Genomic DNA, 6,482 nt, shown 5'->3' with positions numbered 1-6,482 from the left:
ACCAAGCAGGCTCTTAATACAACTATAGTTAGAAATTTAGGCAAGGAGCACGCCCATGATCTGAGGAGGAACATAGCTGATCTTCATTAGATCTACTTCAATTACTCAGAAAAACCGATATTTTTTTTAAAATAATGTTCTTCGCATTAGGTGCCTAGAGTTTTAAGTGCTTTGCACTAGCACCCTGTAGTCAGCCTTTCTTTATGTGCTATTCAGTCCAACAAGGAAAACAAAATGGTAGAGCAAAAGTAAAACAAAATGGTAGAGCAAAAGTAAATCTTCGGAACTGAAATCACATATTGCCATGCTCAACACATATTTCGAAAGTAGAATATTTCATTGTGTCCATATACTTTCTAAATCCGTGGCAACGCACGTACACTCAGCTAGTTTCTTTAGTAAAAGGCGAAAGAATAGTTCGCTTTGTGCTCACCACGCAGCTGCGTGCTCTCTCCATTCCACCACGGCTGCTATTTGTATCCGTCCCAGGTACCTACTCTTCTCTGCCCAGGCGAGGTGGTACTAAATCATCCTCCTCCCCCGCGTTGCTGCTGCACTGAGAAGGGGCTGTGGCCTCTCCGAAAACACGATGGGCCAGTCAATGCAGGCCCAGCCAGAGCTTGAACTATAAAGGCCTTGGCTATAGAAAGGGCTTACGCCCAGGTCCAGTCAGAGATTGAACTTGAGCTTCGGAATGACATAAGGCTGGTCACAATTGGCAAGAACATAAGCTAGTAACTTACACACTTTCCTAGACTATGTTACCACCTCCATAGTGGATAGGAACATCTATGTAGTGTCATGCAACAATGCATTTATTAGGTTATAGACTCATTGTTTCTTGGAGTGTGTGATGTTCTGATAACTTAGCTAGTTACCACAAGCACCTCTTTCTTCATTAAATATGTGCCACATAAGCAAAGTTGTATTGGAGTGTGTGATGTTACTCCTAAGTTCCTCCCCATTGTGACCAGCCTAACTAGAACAGGTTTGTCCCAAAAAGAAAAGAAAGGAAAAAATAGACCAGGTTCTTAAAAAAATATAGTAACTACTCCCTCCGTCCCATAATATAAGACATAGTGTCAAAAAACATCTTACATTATGGGACGGAGGGAGTATTAGATTAGGATTGCCTCAAACAAAAAACATAACTAGATAAATTTTGGTTAACATCCACCGCTCCGCCAGTGCCATTTACTCGCAAAACGGAGATAACAACGGCTTAATTTGGCTATAGAAAGCAGAGCCAGAAGGCGCACTTGGTGCCCAACGGGACGACACCCTACTCGTCGTCGCGACAACTATTTCCCAAATGTAGCGACCGGACGTGCCTATCAGGCCAGTAAGTTTTGATGCGGAAACCATATTTTGCACCACAAAAGAGGCTCATGGTAGATAGGTTGGACAGTCGTTGCACTTTCTAGGGGCGTGTTTGGTTCAAGTTTTGAACAGTAGTCGCATGGCATACACTTCTCAACCCAACCTGGGTGAGCAAAAACAACCCCAAATGTGTCATCTGCAAGTTGTTTGGTTGCCTGCATCAAGGGTCGCTGCATTAGGTAATACCCAAGTGCACTTTGTTTGGTTGCTAGCAGAGAGAGGGGGAGAAGAAATGCAGTGTGCGCCGGACCATGGCGACTGCGGTGGATAGTGGCTGTGGCGCCGTGTCTGACATGACGAGCATGGAGTCGTCGACGAGCGACCCCGTCGGCGGCACGGCGAGCGACACCGTCGACGAACTAGTTGTGGTGCTCACGCAAAGACAGTGGACAGAGGAGGAGAATGCAGTGCTCGCGCCATGGTATCGTCAGTGCAGTGGACGAGAGAGGAGGCCAAGATGATCGATGACGGAAACGACTCAAGTGTAGTAGGGCGAGAGAGAGAAGGCGAAGATGATCGACCCCGTCGGCGGCGCGGCGAACTGCAGTGTACGCGGAGGCAGAGGAGACAAAAAAGCAGTGTGCACGTCATTACAGCGTCAGTGCAGTAGGCCGAGATGAGCGACGGCGGAAATGACTCTAGTGTAGTAGCACACGGGCAAGGAGATTAAGGGGAAGGGGTTCGGCGTCGAGAGGGACGAATAGGAGGGTTCTGAGCAGAGGACAGAGGAGCTCGACATGGCGGCGTCAGTGCAGTACACTGCTGTCCAAAGAGAGATGAAGCTACGATCGTCGAAACCAAACACTTACAACACGAATGTTGTGAGGAACTACGAGATTAGACTGCTGGTCAAAGGAAATTTCAAATGATCAATCGTACGCGACGAATCTGACAAAATTCATCCAGAATAGCTCCAAACGGAAACACAATATTAAGAACTTACGGCCGACGAAAAAAAGTGCGGGCTGCCGGGAGTCAAACTCGCGATCACCACCTTCATTTCCAACGATGGTAACCACAACACCACAAACCACACATGATTTGTGGCTTGTTTTTTTTCTCTAATTGTTCTCTTTAGCTACAGGGATCCTTCCCAAACCGGGTTTTTCCTCTATTTCTGATCTGGGAACTACAATATTTTTTCTCTATTTTTTTTCCATTCTTTCCTCTTTTCCTTTTTGCCTTTTCTTTTTTTCCTTCTTTCCTTTTTGTTTTTTTTTTCTTTTTTGTTCTTCCCAGTTTGATGTTTTTGCTTGAAATTTGTGAAATGTTTTCTTAAAAATTGATGAATTCCTTTTCAAATCCGATGAGCTTTTTTCAAATCCGATGAACTTTTTTCCATATTCGATGAGCTTTTTTTCAAATTCGATGAACTATTTTTCAAATTCGATGAACTTTTTTCCAAATCCGATGAACTTTTCTTGAAAAATTATTAACTTTTTTTCAATTTCGATGAATGTTTTTCAAATTCAATGAACTTTTTTACAAATTCGATGAACTATTTTCAAGTTTGATGAACATTAAATGAAAATCCATTAACTTTTTTTCAATTTTGATGAACGTTTTTCAAAACCAATAATTTTTTTTCCAAATTTGATGAACCTTTTTTGAAGACCAATAAACTTTTTTCAGGTTAATGTAATTTTCTTCCAAAATGAAGAACAATTTTCAAAATCCATGAACTATTTCAATGTCACGATCTTTTTCCAAAAAAATCTATGAAATAGAATAGCGCGGCGACATTATTTATTACAGCTTTGCCGCTGTTAGTAATAACCACCAGCATGGTAGGTCGAGCTAGCAAGGTGCCGTTCAATCCGATCCGATGGATGGAAGCGGGTGTATGCCGCACGCTCCATTTTCCGCGGCTCGTCAAGCAGGTGCCGGCCACTGCCCAAAGGAGCCTAAGCAGCTAGGCATGCTCGGATCCGCCGCAAAGGCCTGCGCAAGAGACGGACGTGCAGTGCAGGCAAATGCACCGGTGGGCGGTGAATCGGATCCAACGACCACTCCATCATGCCGCTTCTCCTTCCTCCCTGCTCGATCGAGCTTCCGTGCCGGCAGCGGCAGCCAGCCAGGCCCCCGCGCTTTCTGTCCCGCCCCTGCCGGCGCTATCTCCGCGCCGTCGACGTGCCCCCGACTTCCTGCACGGGCACGGCAGGACCCACCGCCGGCGCGATCGATCCATAATCCAACGCACGCCCGCACTCGTCACGCACGCCTGAAATGATGGCCGGACGGTCAAGCTATCAACGGTGTGGCAGTCACTGACCGAGCACCCATCCATCCAGCGAGTGGGAGCAGAAAAGCTCCACCTGCACTGCACTGCACGTCCGGCTGCCCGGGTTCCACGCGCCGCCGCTCCATTGGCCTAGCCCCGGCCGCCTGGAAGAAAAATGACATTGTGCTTTGACTCCATAACCAGGCAGTAGTACCACGTACGCCGGTACGTGTGGAAGACACCAGCAGGGAAAAAGAATGCCATTCTGCACATACGATGGATAATGATGCATGGCAATGGCATTACAGTCATGGACGGTAAGACGGAGGTGGAGTACAAGAAAATCTTGCCGAAAACAACCGCGTGCTCTAGGAGGATCCACACTCGTGCACGCACGCAATGCTTCTCTTAAGTGGATGAGAGGAGGCGGGAGGATATAGTACTCCCTCCGTTCCTAAATATAAGTCTTTCTAGAGATTTTACTATGGACTATATACGGATGTATATAGACATAGTTTAGTGTAGGTTCATTCATTTTGCTCCGTATGTAGTCTCTTATTGGAATCTATAAAAAGACTTATATTTAGGAACGGAGGGAGTATAATGCATGGGTCATGGGTGCGTGCGTAACTCGTGTTGCTTAGTTGCACCATGCATGGATGGATGGATGGTTGGTTGGTACTAGGAGAAAGCAGGAGGAAGTATTTTCATGGATCACTCAAAAAGTTTGGGAGGCAGTGTATATCATGGAGTTCTGTCGCGTCAAGATTTGGGTCGTGTCGCGTGTTCATGTGGTTCCCGTAAGACAGGAACACATGCATGCATACCTGCACTGCATGCCAAACGATCGACTGGTCTGTCCGCCCGTTGGTTTGCACCAGCGATCCACTAGTTTGTTGGATAGATAGATGGATATGATGTACTAGCTGGCAGCAAAGCACGATGGCGTGGATGGAACTATACTTCGGTCCTGTCAAAACAGGCTTTGCCCCCACTTTATATTACTCCTATAAACAATACAATGTACTGAGGAACCAGGCTAATCTACTAGAATTTCTATACTCCCGTAGCAACTCATGGGCAATCATCTGGTTACATATAAAAACCCTGGTAATCTTTGTGTCATGTGCAAATATAGAAATATACAAGTAGGTATTTTTTGTATCCAACGTAAGTTGTCTTTTTTTATTCTTTGTGAGTTTTCTATCTGTAACTTCTCCCTCGTTCATGACATTTCTTAATTAACTTGAAGTGTGTAAAACCACCCTAATAACTACGTTTAATGTTTGGAGTGTGGTGTTTGTATATATTTGGAGGTTCTCAAAAGATGTGAAACAACTCACTGTGTGATGGATTCTATAAAGTAATGACAAAATATGTAGTCAGCCACCAGTATGATCATCTCCTTCCATACATAAAAAAAGAAAGATAAATGTGTTCCCTTGTCTTTTTCTTAAAGAGTCATATAATATTTATAAAACTAGATGATATCCCACACGCTGCTGCGGAGATCTCTTGCAAAAAAAAATTGATGAAATTTGAAATAGATATGATACATTGTATTTGATTATTATATAGTTATAGATATATATAGAACATAGGTAGTATTTTTCATGCATGTTGAGAGAAATATAATTAGTGTGATTGATGAGTTGGCATGTGAGGAGAGTTGAGATATGTGCATATTGGGAGAGAATATAAATAGCATTTCCCATGCATGTTAAGAGAAATAATTAGTGGGACGATGATGTGGCATGTTTGGTGAGGTGGCATGTGTGCATGTTGAGAGAATTGATATAGTAGAGATTAACTATTTAGGTATATAGGATTTTACATGTACCCCCTCTTATTAGTGATCTAAAAGATCTTATATTTCTTTACAGAGGGAGTAGTTCATAGTATTCCCATCGACTTAAAGAGTCATATTTTATACTCCCTCTGTTCCATTATCTAGTGCGCATAGATTGTGGCTCTTATACCAATGAATGTGTTGGTCGTTGTCCTCTGGACGAGTCAACATGGCACCCGCCGTTGTCCTTTGGACGAGATAGCCCCGCCTCCACCGCATGTGACCCACGAGCGATGCTAGACGCACGGACGTTTACAGGGGGATTACGGAATGGTTTAATTTTGATTGGTTGGGATTTGGTTAAGTGAGGCGGGCCCACCACTTGAAATCACGGGGGCCAATTAGAGTAGTGCATGCAGTCCAGTCCGTAAAAGCCCGTTGATTTCGTCCGTGCGTGTAGTATTATCGTGTGACCCACCCACCATGTGCATGTTGTTGCGGGGGATAACTCCTCCAGCGATTGGAGGTCGGTTTTGTCCAAATTTGCTTGGTTGGGCAAATGGGCACTACAATCTGGAATTTTAGCAGAAAACGTGTACGCACTATAAAGAGGAACGAAGTGAGTATGAGATTTGTGTGTCATCAATTCATAGCACTACTTGCATTCACTAATGGCTTCTAAGAAGTACAAAGGCCAGAAATTCAAAAACAATATTTTAGAACCGATCCAGAGTGCTCCCTGCTTGCCAAATTATATTGCATGTATTATTATTTTTGCAAAGTCAAAGTCCGTAAGCTCTGCTCAAGTGTATGAAAAATAATACTGTAAATATTTACAACACCGAATGTATACCATATGAAAATACATTTTATGATGCATCTAATAGTACTGGTTTGGTATTGTCAATGCTGATACATTTTTGTAGACTTGATCAAAGTTTACAGGGGTTTGACTTTGAAAAAATGCACTATAATATGTCAAGGTGAGAGTATGTTAAAATGATTTTAGAAAAGAAGCTTTGATTTTTCTACCGGAAAAAAAGAACTTTGACTTTTTCTGTTGTTTGCAAAAGACAGCGCAATACATCTATA

The sequence above is a fragment of the Triticum dicoccoides genome, chromosome 4B (genome assembly GCF_002162155.2).
Source record: "Triticum dicoccoides isolate Atlit2015 ecotype Zavitan chromosome 4B, WEW_v2.0, whole genome shotgun sequence".
Taxonomy (NCBI): Eukaryota; Viridiplantae; Streptophyta; class Magnoliopsida; order Poales; family Poaceae; genus Triticum; species Triticum dicoccoides.
The sequence above is the reverse complement of the archived record's forward strand: the minus strand, read 5'-3'. Positions refer to the sequence as shown.